This window comes from Rutidosis leptorrhynchoides, chromosome 8, assembly GCF_046630445.1.
Source record: "Rutidosis leptorrhynchoides isolate AG116_Rl617_1_P2 chromosome 8, CSIRO_AGI_Rlap_v1, whole genome shotgun sequence".
NCBI lineage: Eukaryota > Viridiplantae > Streptophyta > Magnoliopsida > Asterales > Asteraceae > Rutidosis > Rutidosis leptorrhynchoides.
This window is the reverse complement of record NC_092340.1, coordinates 307,388,433-307,406,831: the sequence shown is the minus strand read 5'-3', so window position 1 is coordinate 307,406,831 and position 18,399 is coordinate 307,388,433. Positions and strand designations below refer to the sequence as shown.

At 38.1% G+C, this 18,399-nt stretch overlaps 1 non-coding gene across 1 annotated transcript; it reads right to left on the bottom strand.

Moving 5' to 3' along the window:
* Positions 1–1,621: 1,621 nt before the first annotated feature.
* LOC139865492 (small nucleolar RNA R71) lies at positions 1,622–1,728 on the bottom strand. The gene has a single exon (XR_011765009.1). It is a non-coding gene; the product is annotated as a small nucleolar RNA R71 (small nucleolar RNA).
* Between the last annotated feature and the right edge of the window lie 16,671 nt (positions 1,729–18,399).

The following is an 18,399-nucleotide window of genomic DNA, read 5'->3' as shown; positions in this document are numbered from 1 at the left end:
TGTTGTTGTTGTTGTTGTTGTTGTTGTATTATGTGTGATAGTTTTAAGCTTGAATCAAGAACATACTTATTGAAGTTAAAATCATTTGTATCTAGTTAATTGATATATTGTTGATAAAGAGAACTCTTGTTGATTTATCATATTGATTTACAATCAACTTGTCTTAGATTGATTGTTTACTAAACCGGACCAAGGGGGTAAATTAGATTCAAATGATTAGACGATATAGGGATGAATTGTATGCAACGAATGTTTGTACAATTATTGATAACTATGAACATAGAAGTCAAGTTTCATGCCTTAGAACTAGCTAAGTTATCCGATTACAAATACAAAAACTATAGTGAAAAGGGAACCCTTGATCTTGTAATTGTGTTTGCATATTTACTAAAGAGAACTCTTGGTGAATCTAATAGGTAACTTACACACATAATCATTCAATCGGGCCTTAATATCAAAACTTACATCCAATACCGAGGGTAAAAGATTTAGATGAACATTTCGTCTCTTTGATTTAATTCAAACTATCTTTACTTGCTTTATTTACAGTTGTTTAAAACTAAAAATACCAAAAACAGTTCTTTTACTTATAAAACTAGAAATCCTCTTGATTCACCCATCGTTAAAGGGCAAAACCAAAATATTTCGTACCTTTCAATTTCATTAACTTAGTTAATCATAATATAGTTTCTAATTGCAGTTTGATACGTACAATTGTCCTTGGAACGATACACGGAACTAAACCATTATCTATACTACTACACGATCGGTACACCGCCCGTAGTTGTGTAATAGTTCTAATAACCGGTATTTTCCTAATATAAATCATATGACACGTTTTGCATATCAAGTTTTTGGCGCCGCTGCCGGGGACAGTTTTGTGTCAAAATAGAATTATTAACTAATTTGTGATTAAGTAGTTTCTGAATTCTTTTTAAATTATTAATAGTCTTTGATTTTTAAACTTATAGAATCGGTGCGTTTAATAGTTTTGTTAGTTGTGTGATTGACAGATTTTAGGTTGCATATGCCACATACCCGAAGTTCAGATTCTCCATTACTTACACCGCTTACAGAACCTGATAGAAAGCTTGGTAGAATCTCAAAAGAAGTACTTGAACTTTTTGAATCTTCATCAAAGCAAGAAACTTTCGATTCAGAATCAAGTACAACCAAGCCACGATATTCTGAATTTGGTGAACCCGTTCATCCTCCAAATTTTGAAATGGAAGGAGAGGCAAGACCGGTGGTACCAAGACAATCAATGGCGGCCAAGATGAAGGCAACCCGAACCGAACAAGGAAGTGCAATTACTCAGACACCTGGTGAGGTAAAATTTGAAATAAAAGGACCTATTCTCCAAATGATTAACAACAGATGTCAATTCGGTGGTGGTCTGAATGAAGATGTAAACGAGCATATTAGTCTTTTTTAAGAGATATGTCTTCTATTCAAGATTCAATCGGACACTGATCAAGCCATATTTTTAAGACTTTTCCCATTGACACTCCACGGGGAAGCACGGAGTTGGTTAGATTCATTGCCCGAGGCTACAATAGAAACTTGGGATGGTATGTTGGAAAATTTTCTTAAGAAATATTTTTCAGCTTCTAAGTCCGCGAGACTCCAACAAGAAATTACCCAATTTTGTCAAAAGCCGATGGAAACCTTGTATGAAGCATGGAATCGATTTTCCAAAATGTTAAGAGGTTGTCCAAACCATGGTTTGGATACCTTCCAAAAAGTTCAAATCTTTTACAAGGGTTGTGATGTTGCAACCAGAATTTCCATTGATCAAGCGGCCGGAGGTTCACTCATGGACAAAACCGAGCAAGAAGCTTATGAGATAATCGAGAAGCAAGCCGATTATTCTCATGAGTGACATCAAGAACGACCAATTAATCGTCATGCTCAAGTCCAAAACGCAGGTGCTTATGATGACCTTAGTTCCCTAAGTGTGAAAATAGACGGTGTTGCTAGAAACATGGAAAGGATCAACAAGGAAATAAATAGTATGAAGGTAGGTTTGTAACAACTCAAACCAATAACCAACCAAATACGCGAAAAGATTTTTTTTTTTTTATGTCAGAAGGGTGCGCCACGCGCACCACCTTAGGGTGCGCGGCGCGCAGACTGCCCTGGCAGCTTCTGTCCGAAATTGTCATTTTTCAAATAAAGATCTCCCACTTCCCGACGTATTTAGACGAAACGCTTTTCACAACATGTTCAAATATGTAAAACTAACACCTTTCAATGATAAAACGAGTTTTACGAACCCAGGCCCACATATGGCCGAAATACGAGTTTCGTACAAAATATATAAGTTTCAACCGAATTAGTTTAAATTACAAACGACACTAGAGCATGATGTTTGGGGGTTAAACTACCCAACTCTCGGGCAAACTTCGAAAGCTAACACATCCAAAAGCGTCCCCTATCAAATAAGCAGGATCTCTAATCCAATCGTACGCCCTTACCCTTGTCAACGCCCGAGCCTATAAAAAGGTAAACAACGAGAGGGTAAGCAAAGCTTAGTGAATGCAATAATTATACATATATATATATAATATACCTACTTGCATACGCATACACACACAGTATAATCGCTAGCAATAACAATTAGCTTACAAACTCCAAGTATAAGCTAATAACCTCCAAATACCGCAACTAGCATAATCAATAGCATATTCACTAAAACAATATATTATGCTATTAAACAACTCATACACAAACTATATGGTTAACCATACACACGTTATGGTGCTACCGGCTTCGTGGTTAACACCATACGTAATGCTATGACGCTACCGGCTCCTTGGTTCACGTCACTACGCATTCGAGTCATACTCTTTTATAGTGCTACCGGCTCCGTGGTTCACACTTCGGTGTTACCGGCTCTGTGGTTCACACCTCATTTTATAGTGCTACCGGCTACGTGGTTCACACTTAGATGCTACCGGCTCCGTGGTTCACATCACAACACATGCACCATGATGCTACCGGCTCCGTGGTTCACATCATAGTACACTCGCACACACTATGGCACTCCCAGCTTCGTGGGTCATACCATAGCATACAATTAAATACACCATATACATACATGTATAATTACTCCACTCACCTTAACGATTCGGTGACGGTTTTACACTTTCGCAAGCTTCAAAGCAAAGTACCTATTACAATAAGTACTCAATCAACACACAAACTAGTTGGACCAAACACCAACCATTCACTAATGTGCATTTAATGACTTAATGCATTAAACCGCCCATTTACTCCAAAACCGTCCATTTAAGGTCAAGACCATCACGAACCACTAAAAGCTAGAGATTTAGGTTCAATCAACACTAACTAACACACAATTAGGGTATTTCATACCCATCCTTCCCAACTAGGTCAATTATTACCCATTTGACCATTTCAAGGTCAACAAACCCATTTCGGGTCATCTACAAACCCACATAACACCCATTTACTAAACATCTAGGTGTGCTAGTAATTTACTAACCAATTTAGACTCATAAACACCAATTAACACTTTGGAACCCTAGGTTAGTTACTATTGAGTCTTCATGACTCAATCTTACCCAAGAACACCCAAAATCACCAAATATGGGTTTTATGTTCTTCATTTACCCAAACCCTAACCCATACATAAATCAAAGTAAGGAAATCAAAGTTAGAACATTCCACTACACCCAAAACGTAGCTAGTGAGGAGATGAACAACTTTATAACTCGAGCTAAGTCTCAAAACTAGCTCCTTCTTCCTTTGCTTGAGCTTTCTCACACAAGAATCTCACTCTCTCTCTAAAATTGAAGTGGATAGGATAAGGTTGTTGGAATTGGAGTGAATGACACCCCAAGATCTGATCTACTGGCCTTAAACTCGTCCATAAGTGAAATTACCAAAGTGCCCTTCAAAATATCTTATTAAAAAGAACAGAATCCGGCTACAGTGAACAGTGCGCCACGCGCACCCTTATGTGTGCGCTGAGCGCACCAAGCTCAGATCAGTCTCTGACCTCTGTTTAAATACACAAGGTCACCCACAATTCATGTACCCTATTTACACTGCTGTACAATAATTATTCGGGTCTTACAACTCTCCCCCACTTGAATCGGAGCGCGTCCTCGCGATCCAAGCCGCATGACAAGAGGGAAGATAAACCAACACGAACTCTTCGGGCTCCCAAGTAAACTCGGAACCTTTACTCCGACGCCATTGAACTTTAAAAGTTCTCACCTCTTTATTTCTCAACCTTTTGACCTTCTCATCGAGTATATCAATCGGCCCCTCAATATACTCTAACTTATTGTTTAGCTCAATCTCGTCTAATGTCACCCAAGATGAATCATCCGCAAGACACTTACGGAGATGGGAAACATGAAATGTATTATGGATCCCCGCAAGCTCTTCGGGTAATTCCAAACGATACGCAACTTCACCAACACGAGTTAAAATTTTAAATGGCCCAATAAACCGAGGAGCTAACTTTCCCCATTTTCGAAACCGAATAACACCTTTCCATGGCGAAACTTTAAGCATCACCATGTCACCTTCTTGGACCTCAATTTGTCGTCTTCGCTTATCGGCATAAGATTTTTGTCTATCTTGGGCCTTTTTCAAATGAGTTCGAATAATATCAATCTTGCTATTCATCTCTAAAACCAAATCAGTACTCCTGATTTCTCTTTGACCCACCTCGCCCCAACAAATCGGAGTTCGACACCTTCGCCCATAAAGCATCTCGTAAGGTGGCATCGTGATACTAGTATGATAACTATTATTGTACGAGAATTCCACTAAGGGCAAGTACTCATCCCAAATACTACAGAAATCAATAATACACGCCCGTAACATATCCTCTAAAGTTTGATTCGTACGTTCGGTTTGACCGTCCATTTGAGGATGGTACGCCGTGCTCATTCTCAATTGTGTACCCATATCTTCATGGAACTTATTCCAAAACCGAGATGTGAAACTAGTGTCTCGATCCGAAATAATAGATATAGGAACCCCATGCCTCGATATCACATCCTTGATAAATAATTTAGCCAAAGTCTCCGACGATATAGTTTCCCGAATGGGAAGAAACAAGGCACTTTTCGTCAACCGATCAACTATCACCCAAATCGTATCAAATTGGCTTCTCGCCGTCTTTGGTATCTTTGTAATGAAATCCATGGTAATGTGCTCCCATTTCCATTTCGGGACTTCCAACGGTTGTAACTTACCATACGGCTTTTGGTGTTCGGCCTTAACTTACAAACACGTGACACATTGTTCAACATACTTTACAACATCACGTTTCATGCCCGGCCACCAATACTCTTTCTTCAAATCAAGATACATTTTCGTCGCGCCAGGATGAATGGAATACTTTGACTTATGTGCTTCATCAAGTAGCACTCATCGATAATCACCCATTTTAGGCACCCACACTCTTCCTTGAAAAGATAACAAACCATGTGGACCTAAGGTAATAAACTCCGTTTGTCCCACGATTCGTTCCTCATGCTTATTGTTAACAAAAGCTTCGATTTGAGTCTCTCCAAGCTTTACAAGAAAATCGTTAGTAATAATCATGCGTAACGATCCTACTCGTATTGCCGGATGTTGACTCTTTCGACTTAACGCATCCGCGACCACATTCACCTTACCCGGATGATAAAGTATTTCACAATTATAGTCTTTCACCACATCCATCCATCTACGTTGACGATAATTCAAATCTCGTTGATCAAAAAGATGTTTTAAGCTCTTGTGATCCGAATAAATCGTACACTTGACACCATACAAGTAATGGCGCCAAATTTTCAACGCATGAACAACCGCCGCCAACTCAAGATCATGAGTCGGATATCTCGTTTCGCGTTCCTTTAATTATCGAGAGGCATAGGTGATGACTTTACCTCGTTGCATTAGAACACAACCGATCCCATTTAAAGACGCATCACAATAAACCATCATGTATTCTATACCTTCCAGCAACACTAAAACCGGATCTTGATATAACTTCTATTTTAGCAATTGGAAAGCAATTTCTTGCTCGTTTTCCCAATTAAATCTAGCGTTCTTTCTCGTTAACTTTGTCAAAGGAGAAGTGATTTTAGAAAAGTCTTGGATAAACCGACAATAATAACTGGCCAATCTGAGAAAACTTCGGATTTCCGTAGGCGTAGTCGGTTGTCCCCAACTCTTCACCGTCTCAATCTTCCCCGGATCTACTTGAATACCATCCTTGTTCATAATATGGCCAAGGAATTGAACTTCCCTTAGCCAAAATTCACATTTGGAGAACTTTGCATACAACTTCTCCATCCGCAACTTCTTCAACACACCACGCAAATGATGTTCATGTTCCTTCATACTCTTCGAATAGACAAGTATGTCGTCAATGAACACAATTACCGACTTGTCCAACATAGGTTGGCACACTCGGTTCATAAAATCCATGAATGCCGCCGGTGCATTCGTAAGACCAAAAGGCATAACTACAAACTCAAAATGCCCGTAACACGTTCGAAAAGCTGTTTTCTCAATATCTTCCTCACGGACCCGCATTTGGTGATAGCCGGACCGTAGGTCAATCTTAGAGAAATAAGTTGCACCTTGGAGTTGGTCAAAAAAATCGTCAATCCAAGGCAATGGATAATGATTCTTTATCGTCACTTTATTCAACTCCTGATAATCGATGCACATCCGCATACTACCATCCTTCTTCTTCACGAATAAAACTGGAGCGCCCCATGGCGAAGCACTCGGTCGAATAAAACCCTTTTCAAGCAACTCTTGGGTTTGATTTAACAACTCTTGCATCTTCATTGGTGCTAAACGATAAGGAGTTTTAGCAATGGGAGTAGCTCCCGGAACCAACTCAATGCGAAATTCAACTTGTCTTTCCGCCGGAACACCCGGTAATTCATCCGGAAAAATGTCTTCGAATTCACTAACCACCGAAATTTCACGAATGCGTGGTGGCTCTTCACGAGTATCAACTACATGAGCAAGAAAATCCATGCCACTACTAACAAGAAAACGCCTTGCCCGTGCATAAGTGCATAATGGCAAAAGTCTTCTCCGTCTCTCGCCATGAATAATTAACTCTCCCCCACTTGGGGTCTTCACAAGAATAGATTTTCATTGGCATGCAATATCGGCTCTATGACGATCGAGCCAATCTATACCAATGACAATATCGAATTCACCCAAGGTCATCGGGATAAGATCAATTTTAAACGTTTCGGAACCAAACACAATATCACAATCATTACAAACATCAACCTCTAGCACCGTCTTACCATCCGCTATTTCAACTTCTACCAGATGACTTAACTTAGCTAGCGGTTTATCAAGCTTAGACACAAATCTTGGAGAAACAAACGATAAGTTAGCACCGCTATCAAATAGGATTCTTGCCGGATTAGAGTTAACCATGAAAGTACCTGAGACAACTTCGTTGGATTGCTTGACTTCATCATTGGTCATCAAATAATTGCGACCCCTAGCCGTACCCGCCGCCTTCTCTAGCTGCTTAACATTATCATTGCGCAAATCGGGACACTCCGGCCTTCGGTGCCCTTCCTTACCACAATTATAACAAGTGAGTTTGGTTGTAGAAGATGGGTTGGTGCAATCACGAGCCATGTGTCCTTGTCGCCCATAATTATAACATTTGGGTCCAAAACCCCCGGACGTACCCTTCTTCACACTACCAACACTTTCACTCGCACCCTTACTTTTCTTGTTCGAATGACTAGTAGCTTCAAACTTCCTCTTGCCAAAAGTAAAGCCACTCTTTCTCAAAGTGAGCGACTCAAAACCTTTGGCCATATCAAACAACTCATCAAAACTTTTCACCACGTTTACGCTAATCTTATCTTGATAGTTGTCGTTTAAGATTCGATAGAAATCTTCCTTCAACATTTTATCATTCCCGACATACTCCAGGCAAAATTGGGTCTTTGACAAGAAAACGGATTTGAGAGTGTTCAAGTCCCTCGACCCTTGCCTCAAGGCACGCAACTCGTCCTTAAGTCTAGTAAGATCGGCCGAAGTTCGGTACTCATTGAAAAACTCCGCCTTGAACTCATCCCAAGTGAAATCCATACATTGTTCTTCACCATAAAGTTGGATCTTCGCGTCCCACCACAATTTAGCATCGCCCCGCAACATACTACACCCGTACCTTGTCTTCTTATCGAGAGGGCATTCACAAGTACGGAAATCCCCCTCCATATCGGAGATCCAATGGGCACTCTTAAGAGGGTATCGTTCACCATCAAAGGTGGGAGGTTGAGAGTCCTTGAAATTCTTATAAAAGAAGTCCCGTCTCCCCACATTATCCTCTTGTAGAACAAGCTTAACTTGTTCCTTAACCACATTGACTAGTTGCTCGTCGATCATATCTAGAAACATCTTCTTAACGTCTTCGAGAAACTCCGCTTTTTGACGTTTAAAGATGGCCTCAACTTTGGCCGTGAACTCAACGTCCTCACTTGTACTTCCGTCATTGGTGTCGTGTCCATTTCTCATCTTCATTCTATAAAAAGGAAATAGGTTAAACAACGAATGAAAAGACATGACACATATACATATTCACCCCACCGCCCCATCTTGCTCAACAATCGTTGTACATCACTTGTTTGGCACGACTTGAACCCGTAACAATGGTATCTAATCATTGTTACGCGAGCACGTCTCGATAACTTGCTAGTACAATGTCTACCTCGCTTGATGATTGCAAATACAACACAAAACAATTAGCGCATAGTTAGTTCACCTAAACCTAGGCACTAACCAATTCCCGGTCCGACCCATCTCCTACAAGTCCTGCATAAAGCGTATACACAATAAAGTCTAAGTCTAGGCACCTATCTCAAGTCACCTATATCCCTTAGACCATGCTCTGATACCACTTGTAACAACCCAAACAAATAACTAACCAAATACGCGAAAAGATTTTTTTTTTATGTCAGAAGGGTGTGCCACGTGCACCACCTTAGGATGCGCGGCGTGCAGACTGCCCTGGCAGCTTCTGTCCGAAATTGTCATTTTTCAAATAAAGATCTCCCACTTCCCGACGTATTTAGACGAAACGCTTTTCACAACATGTTCAAATATGTAAAACTAACACCTTTCAATGATAAAACGAGTTTTACGAACCCGGGCCCACATATGGCCGAAATACGAGTTTCGTACAAAATATATAAGTTTCAACCGAATTAGTTTAAATTCCAAACGACACTAGAGCATGATGTTTGGGGGTTAAACTACCTAACTCTCGGTCAAACTTCGAAAGCTAACACATCCAAAAGCGTCCCCTATCAAACAAGCGGGATCTCTAATCCAATCGTACGCCCTTACCCTTGTCAACGCCCGAGCCTATAAAAAGGTAAACAACGAGAGGGTAAGCAAAGCTTAGTGAATAGAATAATTATACATATACATATATAATATACCTACTTGCATACACATACACACACACACACACCGTATAATCGCTAGCAATAACAATTAGCTTACAAACTCCAAGTATAGGCTAATAACCTCCAAATACCGCAACTAGCATAATCAATAGCATATTCACCAAAACAATATATTATGCTATTCAACAACTCATACACAAACTATATGGTTAACCATACACACGTCATGGTGCTACCGGCTCCATGGTTCACACCATATGTAATGCTATGACGCTACCAGCTCCGTGGTTCACGTCACTACGCATTTGAGTCATACTCTTTTATAGTGCTACCGGCTCCGTGGTTCACACTTAGATGCTACCGGCTCCGTGGTTCACATCACAACACATGCACCATGATGCTACCGGCTCAGTGGTTCACATCATAGTACACTCGTACACACTATGGCACTCCCGGCTCCGTGGGTCATACCATAGCATACAAATAAATACACCATATACATACATGTATAATTACTCCACTCACCTTAACGATTCGGTGATGGTTTTACACTTCCGCAAGCTTCAAAGCAAAGTACCTATTATAATAAGTACTCAATCAACACACAAACTAGTTGGACCAAACATGTAACATCCCGCCTTTTTCCGTTAAATTTATTTTTAACACCGTCTTTTTTTAAATAATACCTTTCGTTATTTAAATTCGTAGTTTCCGTTGACTAACGTTCATAATAATTCCGTCATTTAATTATAACATCACTCGTTTACTCGAGCGTTTTTAAAATATTCGTTTGGTTAATTCCCGCACCCGCTTTGAAACTTGAGGGACTAATCTTGGCACTTGGCCAAATTTTGGTAACTAGTCACCACCACCTCCCACCATCTCATCCATTCATTTCTCACTTCATCTTCTCCCTCTTTTTCTCTCTTCCATTTTAGAACTCAAACACCCATCTTTATAAAATCATCATCTAAATCCGGATCAAGAAGGAAACATCAAAACAAATTACATTTTCGTGATCCTCTCTTCATCCTCTACATTTTGGTACCAATTTCATCAAGTTTGGGTAACATTTCTAAAACTCTAGATTTTCTCTAAATTCGTGTTTTTATACTTGAAATGGTGTTAGTTAGTGTCTATGGCTCGTGTGTAACATGAATATATATTTTGTTTGCTCGATTTGTTGTTTAAAGTAACTAGTTTGAACATTTGAAATGGGTTTGCTTAATCTTGCATTTTGGAAGATTAAATGTTGTTTGATTGTTAAAGTTCATGTTTTAATTGTGTTACTAGTATCACTAGCTTCGTTTTGATGCGTAGGTTGATTAAGAAAACTTCAAACACATGATTATTGATTTTTGTGAATTTTGGTTAGGGTTTGATAGACTTTGAAATGAACTTTTGATGCGTTGAATGCTTGTTAATGTTGTTAGTAAGTGTTTAGATGCATTGTATGCTTAATTACCTTCGAAACGGCATATCGTATGTGTAAATTGGATTCCCGAATCATAAAATACGTTTTACGAACTTGAAACTTTGAAAATAAACCTTTCTTGATCAATTGACGAGTTTTCGGTTATTGTAATTGATGTTTTTGCTTGTGAAAGGTAGTTAATTGTATTCCTTGTCAAAAGAGCTTTCCAATGATATAAGATGCGTATTCTAAGTGTTTACGGTTTGCGTTTTGTGCTAAATTGAATTTTGGATCAAGACTTGAACTTTTGAAACTGACCAGGTACCAGGCCACGCCTAATGTCGCGGCGCGACACCTCTGGCCGCGGCGCGGCAATAGCCGTGTTTGGGTTCTGACCTACTTTGTCAAATTTCGAAAAATGTTTGCTATGCTACGCACCTCTGATTCACATGTAACTTGTTCTAACATGCTTATATATGAATAAAAACCTCAGAAAAATAGTTCGGGACCCGACCCGAACCCGTTGACTTTTTTGTTGACTTTGACCAAGTTTGACTTTTAGTCAAACTTAACAAAACACTTATACAATCGTTCTAATCTTATTTTATACTTGATTCTTGCATGAAACTTGACAACGTGATTCACATGCTATATAATCGAGTCGTAATGAGCCATAGGACTAATTGAACACATTTCGCCCGACCTTGTGTCGTAACCGGTTAATTGATACAACTTACTTGTTTAGGTCAAGGCTAAGCAACATTCATGCACACGTTTACTTTGTGAAGTACATTTATACTCGTGCACTCGAGGTGAGATCATAGTCCCATCTTTCAACAACTTTTATACTTTTAAATCATGGGATGAGAAACATATACGGTTTTATACTACATACTTTTACACTTTGAACACAAGTACGGAAACGAAAATTCCACGTGCGGGTTTGAACAAAAAGCCTCAATTCAATTATCATTAGTTACACTTGCAGGGTGTAAACGAGAACTTATATTATGTGATCACATGGGCTTGACGAGCCTCATTCGGACGGTTCGCTACCGTTAGCGGATGAAATATATTTTCGGGTCTAGTGTATGTTCTAACACTACGCAAAGGGTGCAAAACAGTTAAGTTTGATAATTGGGTGCCCGGGATACAAATAACAACTTTTGGAATGCAAATGATTTTGATAATCATCTTATATTAAATCTTGTGGTTCAAATACAACGTTTACTAAAACACCTATGATTTCACCAACGTTTTTCGTTGACAGTTTTCTATATGTTTCTCAGGTTCATACATGGCTATTTGATACATGATTCCGCGTACACTCATACTTGCTTGGGGTCAAGCATACATACATGCATACGCTAGTGATAGCACCTTTGGATTCAAACATGTTGTTTACATACTTACGCTATTTATAGCAAACCGTGACTTTCAACTTATATTATGTCGCAAGTTATTTCATTTATACTTTACAACTTTTGTAAACTTAAACTTGTTGTCGAACCGTTTGGTAAACTAAACTTTGTAAATTTTGTATATTTCAAATGAATGCGACATAATTTTGGTCAAACGAGTCTCATATAGGGACTACGACCACGTAACGGGACCTAAGTTAGCGGCGCCGTCAATGACGATTTTGTCGGGTCGCTACAAAACACCAACCATTCACTAATGTGCATTTAATGACTTAATGCATTAAACCACCCATTTACTCCAAAACCGTCCATTTAAGGTCAAGACCATCACGAACCACTAAAAGCTAGTGATTTAGGTTCAATCAACACTAACTAACACACAATTAAGGTATTTCATACCCATCTTTCCCAACTAGGTCAATTATTACCCATTTGACCATTTCAAGGTCAACACACCCATTTCGGGTCATCTACAAACCCACATAACACCCATTTACTAAACATCTAGGTGTGCTAGTAATTTACTAACCAATTTAGACTCATAAACACCATTTAACACTTTGGAACCCTAGGTTAGTTACTATTGAGTCTTCATGACTCAATCTTACCCAAGAACACCCAAAATCATCAAATATGGGTTTTATGTTCTTCATTTACCCAAACCCTAACCCATACATAATTCAAAGTAAGGAAACCAAAGTTAGAACATACCACTACACCCAAAACATAGCTAGTGAGGAGATGAACAACTTTATAACTCGAGCTAAGACTCAAAACTAGCTCCTTCTTCCTTTGCTTGAGCTTTCTCACACAAGAATCTCCCTCTCTCTCTAAAATTGAAGTGGATAGGATAAGGTTGTTGGAATTGGAGTGAATGACACCCCAAGATCTGATCTACTGGCCTTAAACTCGTCCACAAGTGAAATTACCAAAGAGCCCTTCAAAATATCTGCATTAAAAAGAACAGAATCCGGCTACAGTGAACAGTGCGCCACGCGCACCCTTATGTGTGCGCTGAGTGCACCAAGCTCAGATCAGTCTCTGACATCTGTTTAAATACACAAGGTCACCCACACTTCATTTACCTTATTTACACTGCTGTACAATAATTATTCGGGTCTTACAAGGTTGTGAATACTGTGGTGATCTCCATTTAGGAAAAGATTGTGATGTCGGTTTAACAATGGCTCAAAAAGAAGAAGTGGCTTTCATAAGCCAAAGAAATAATATTCACTTTCAAGGAAGAGCCCAATTTAACCGAAACTTCAACAACCCATACAACCCTCAAGGTCAAAATTCCAATTACCAACAAGGGTCAAGTAATGGGTTCCAACAACAATCTCCGGGTTTCTATCAAAAACCCCAAAACGAAGAGAAAAAGTCAAATATGGAGAGTTTGTTGGAGAAGTTAATTGCATCTCAAACCCAGCTTGTTACCCATATAAGCCAAATAAACGAGAAAAATGAACACCAATTCAAAAACCAACAAGTCGCAATTCAGAATTTGGAGAAGCAAATGAGTGGTTTGGCTAGTTTACTTAGTGAAAGAAAACCAGGGAGTTTACCGAGCGATACTAATAAGAACCCCTAAAATGAGCACGCCAATGTTATCACCACACGGAGTGGTCTAACATATGAAGCTCCAATAATGCCCGAAGATTCTGATTTCAGTGTTCCGTTGAACAAAAATGATGAACCGGTTAAGGAGCCGGAACAAGTGGTTGAGAAGGAAGAACGGGAGAAACCCGTAGTGAAGCCATATCAACCACCGCTCCCATACCCAAGGAAGCAACAACAAGAAAGGCTCGAAGCTGAAAGGTCAAAATTTCTAGATATGTTTAAACAAATTAACACAAATATGCCTTTTATTGATGTGATTTCCGGCATGCCCAAGTATGCTAAGTTCTTAAAAGACTTACTTACTAACCGCAAGAAGATGGAAAGCGTTTCATCGGTCACTTTAAATGCTAGATATTCAGCGCTGGTGTCCAATACCCTTCCCAAAAAGCTTCAAGATCTGGGTTGTTTCACTATTACATGTCTAATGGGTGACCTTGATTGTATGAGGGCATTAGTCGATTTGGGGGCTAGTATAAATTTAATGCCCTATTCGATTTACCTTAAATTAGCCCCTGGGGAACTCAAGACCACACGAATGGCTATTCAACTAGCTGATCGCTCTATAAAATTCCCTCAAGGAATAATAGAGAATATGTTAGTTAAGACCGGGAATCTGATTTTTCCGGCAGACTTTGTGGTTTTAGACATGGAAGTTGATGAAAGAATACCAATTATTTTGGGTCGACCATTTTTAAATACTGCTAGATGTGTCATTGATGTTTATGACCAGCAGTTGACCCTTAGAATTGGTGAAGCTAGTGCAACTTTTACAATTGACAAGTCATTAAAATATCCAGAATCTTCAGATGATACTTGTTATTTTATGCAAAGTATAGATTCGCATTATGAGTTCTTGCAGGAATTTCCCGAATCGGATGAAACATGTGTATACGATTTGGCGAGTGGAGGTGAAGAATTTCTTAAAGAAGAAATAGATGTGATGGCCACATTGATGGCAAATGGGTATGAACCAACTGAGGAGGAGTTAGAACAACTGAACAAGGATAGCGAGTATCGGAGTAAACCCTCAATTGAGGAACCTCCAATTTTGGAGCTTAAGCCGCTCCCTGATCATCTTGAGTACGCTTTCCTTCAGGAAGATTCGAAGCTTCCGGTAATTATTTCCTCACTTCTTTCTAAACATGAAAAAGAACGTCTTGTTTCCTTGTTACAGGCTGATATTAAAGCGAAGGGGTACTAAATACTATAATATTTTACTAGGAAATACTATTAAATACGATACAATTTTACACAAGTTATTTATTTTTTTATAGATTGGATATACCTAAACCTTGCTACAACACTTATAGGCAGTGTACCTAATTGTACAGTAGTGTAGTTTTTAGTAAGTCCGGTTCGTCCACAGGGAACTAGCCAAGTTTAACGCTATATTTTTAAAACTATATTTGTATAAATATAAATATAAATATAAATATAAATATAAATATAAATATAAGTAGTATTTATTATTATAAAAGGGGGTTTTTACCGTTTAATGACCGGTTTGTCGATTTCAAAACTTTAGTCGCAGTTAAAACCTAATGTAAAATATTAAATATATAAAAGGCTAAATTTAAAGCGTAAAGTAAATGACAATAATTAAAGTGCGATAAATAAAAGTGCGATAATTAAAATAACAATAAATTAAGGTGCGATAATTAAAAGTGCAATAAAATATGAAATAAAGGAATTATGCTTATTTAAACTTCCGTAATCATGATGTTTGACGTGTTGATTTTAGTTTATTACCATGGGTTAATTGTCCTTTGTCCTGGATTATTCAATATATCCGTCTGGTTTTGTCCATAACAGTCCATCAGTCATAAATATAAAGTGCGAGTATCCTCGTCAAACTATCCTTATATCCGAAGTCAAATATTCCAACTAATTGGGGACTTAAACTATAATTACACCAATTTTCCTTGTATATAATTCACCCCTGTTTTAATAAGTCCATTGACTATTAATCCATTCCCGTGTCCGGTTAAATGAACGATTATTAGTACTTATAAATATCCCGCCCATCGTATCCGATCGAGTGTATGTGGTTATTTATAGGTACGTCCAATTGTAATTTTTATATTAAATTAACGAACTATCATTCAATTAAACAAATATAAAGATCATTAATAGCCCATAGTCTAATTTCCACAAGTGTCGTTCTTTTGTCCAAACCCCAATTATGGTACAAAGCCCAATTACCCCGTCTTTAATATTTAGCCCAACACCACGATTACTTCAATTTAAATAAGCATAATAATAACTTAGCTACGAGACATTAATTTAAAAATTAGAACATAACTTACAATGATTATTTATCGCGTAGCTTTACACGGACATAATTTCGACTTTAAAACCCGTAAAATAACCTTTACATTACCCAAACTAATCTAATATAAAACTAAACTAATATATTATATATATATATATATATATATATATATATATAATATATATATATATATATATTACAGAGGAAGTATTATTATTATTTTGTGTCTTAAACTCGTCGACCAGGGCCTGCTTTTATAGATATGTTGCCAGCTACAGGCCTCCATGCGATCGCATGGATTTTGGTCATGCTGGCCATGCGATCGCATGGCCCAGGAATCCAGCTCACACTTGATTGTTTGCTAGCTTGTCGACGTTATTTAATATAATATATAAATAATTTATATAATTATTTAAATATTATATTATATTCTTGTGTATAGTAGACTTGTAATTTTTGGTCCGTTGCGTCGCGCGTTGATAGTTGGCTCAGGTCCCGGTTCTGGATTTTCGAACGTCCTTTCGTACTATTTAATATCTTGTACTTTGCGTTTTGCAATTTGTAATTTGCACAAAAAATTATTTTCCTTAACTCCCAAAATCCGCGCAAGTCTTTAACTCACTTTTAGTGGCACTTTTGAGTGCACTATGGCTTTAGTGGCACTTTTCAGGCTTTAGTGGCACTTTTTCTTCAATTCTTTAATCTTCGTGCTTTGTCTTCACATTTATTTACTTAAATGATTTCAACTTAAAAATAGAATAATTACAACTAAAAACTTTACATATTGGGATGATATTGCGACTAAATATATGTTCGTTTGGAGCACTATCAAATATCCCCACACTTGAGCGTTGCTTGTCCTCAAGCAATACAGAACTCGAAATTAAATCACACGAATCACTTCTTTATTCTTCACACTTTGTACATTAGTGATTTTGATACGGCGGTATAAACAATGATAGTAACGATGTGGTTTACAGTCCCACATTACTATAAAAATTTAGATCCTTAAGGAAATTGGATCTTTATGAAAACATTTGATCTTTTGAAAATTCATTCTAGCTTTTACCCTAGATAAATTTTCCGGAATAACCCTTCACCGGTGTTTGCAAAATGTTTTTGTGGGTATGGTGGGTTTCAGATTTTAACATTTTAGCTCAAAACTTGCGGTTTTGTATCACCCACTTGCTAACCTTGTATTAGGAAATCACACATCCAGTATACTTACTCCGTATATTACCTTTCAGTAAACTACCGTCCGGTTGTAAAGGAAAGCGTTGAACAAGCAACTGTTAAGGCTATGTCTAATGACATGCAGATGTTCATGGTCTAAAACGTGTCGGATGCAGTTACTATCCTTTATAGGAGCAATAGTAAAGATCACCCTATAGTTTTTTGTCTGGCACAAGGTCCTATCTTTGACCATGCTATGCAACCTCCGTTCTTACGGTTGACACCCGATTTGGTTCAGGTGACCTAATGAATTCCAGGTGAATTCTCAGGATTTTACGTTCAATGGTAATGAACGCAATGAAAATAGGTTTTCAGAAAACAAATCGGTTTTAATTTGATCAAAATATTTTCTCGTTCAAGCTCGAGTTTAGATTTCATCGAATTCCATGAGTTTGTAATTCTCAATCTTTAAAGTCAATCTCAAGGATTGAGTAATATCAGTCTTAAAAGCTGATTTTTAATCTTTAAGAAGATTATCCTTTCTGGGGATCTGATTCATTAGTCTTATCAAGCTAATTTGCATGGCGCCCTCCCCATTTTACGAGACAGATCCTCTCATGGTTAGGATAAATCTGACCACTTGGCAACCCTGTTTGATGCTGAGGTCCGTGGATTTTGAAATGTCCCGTTCATATTGATTATAAACATTCCATATTAATTGATTTCGTTACGAGGTTTTGACCTCTATATGAGACGTTTTGACCTCTATATTTACAACACTTTTAATACATTTTGATGTTTTAAGTTTATTAAGTCAGCTGTCCTCGTTAGTAACCTACAACTAGTTGTCCAACGTTAGATGTACAGAAAAAAATTGATATATATTATCTTGAATCAATCCACGACCCAGTGTATACACGTATCAGGCTAGATCACAACTCAAAGTATATATATTTTTGGAATCAACCTCAACCCTGTATAGCTAACTCCCACATTACTGCATATAGAGTGTCTATGGTTGTTCCAAATAATATATACACGTGGGTCGATATGATATGTCAAAACATT